The sequence below is a fragment of the Octopus bimaculoides genome, chromosome 13 (assembly GCF_046866305.1).
Source record: "Octopus bimaculoides isolate indiv1 chromosome 13, ASM4686630v1, whole genome shotgun sequence".
NCBI classification, from domain to species: domain Eukaryota; kingdom Metazoa; phylum Mollusca; class Cephalopoda; order Octopoda; family Octopodidae; genus Octopus; species Octopus bimaculoides.
Window position 1 is genome coordinate 58013016 of NC_142940.1, and position 1795 is coordinate 58014810.

The following is a 1795-nucleotide window of genomic DNA, read 5'->3' on the forward strand; positions in this document are numbered from 1 at the left end:
GTTACGCTATAAATATTTTACCGATATATAACAAACACTTTGACCTCCATAATTACTGCATTTATTTCTCAGATTATTCGTTAGTTACGCAGACCACCTGCCTGTAGATTGTTCTACTTGCTTCTCATAAAGGTAGATATTGACACATCGCATTTAGCTTTGTGACATTCGTGCGTGCATCACTTTATATAGCTGTATTTTAAAACTTTGCATTTAAATACATACATACATATACATACATACATATATATATATATATATATATATATATATATATATATATATATATATATATATATATATATATATATATATATATATATATATATATATATATATATATATATATATATATATATATATATAGACATATATATATATATATATATATATATATATATATATATATGTCTATATATATATATATATATATATATATATATATATATATATATATATATATATATATATATATATATATATATATATATATATGTCTATATATATATATATATATATATATATATATATATATATATATATATATATATATATATATAAATGTATGTACTATAGATATGTCTATATATAAATATATATATTAGAAACTATGGTTTTCTAGACAGACATTCATATCGTATTTATTAAATTCCTCTCCATCTTTGTACTCTCTGCCTGTTTTGACTCGCTTCCTTTCGTATAAGTATCGAATTCGTTCTCGTTCATTCTCAGCATGCAACTGTCTTCGTTTCTATCTGTGTTCTTCTTGGTTTCAATCCTATCAAGGAGCTGATTGGTTTTCACTTCATCTTACTTGCAGAATTTTTAGAACGTGTATTTTAGAAAACATTTCATTTTACTACGACATTCACATATACCATTGTCTTGTAGTGTTCTATGTATTTCTACAATAGATTTTGATCGTAAAACACTCATATGTTAGGCCTGATTCTAGGACGTCATAAACTACGTTCGTGTGCCCTTTATTCCTTGTTTACCTCTGATAGCCATAGATGATAATTTTTGGCGATATTATCTTAACGGATCACTCCTACTATTATCAGACTGTTGGGATTTTTAATTGCACATCCGGTGATAGGAAATTTTCGTTTGTTTTCACTGTTGGGCATGTTTCCCGCTTTGTGCTTCATTTCGTATACACGCATCACCGCGCCACACTGATGAATACACACATACATATACATCCATACATATGTGTATCTATGTATATATATAAACATGCATGTTCATACAACCGTAAATGTGTGTGGGGAGTGGGTGGGTGGTGTTTGGGTGTATTTAACGTTAGGTTCCTCACAGTTCTATCGCTAACGTGCAACTAGCACAACCTTTTGTACAAACCTACCAAGAATGATTAGTAAGAAGAATAGTTTTCGTTGAACAGCAGGTTGTAAAACAAAACCTGTCAAAACATAGATGAGAATAATCTGCGGCTGTCAAACTCCTCGGTGTGAGAAAGACTAACTTTTATTCAGATAAATATATCTGCGTTTTCGTTTACATCTTAATAAATATATAGACTAGACTTTCTTTTGGACAAATGCAGCGGATGGCTATGAGGCGGAATACAACGGGCCTGACGCGAGCTCGCAGGCAGCTCCTCGTTCAAAATGCGGTGGTATCATCTGGTATTCTCGATTGTCCACAAGATCCTGCTGTCGAGGCTGTCAATATTCTTTGCCAGCGGCTTCGTGATGGAAAACACATGTCTGTTCCATTGAGGGGAGCAGAAACGACCGACGGGTTCCAGATGTGGAGTTTCGTCTCCGTGAAG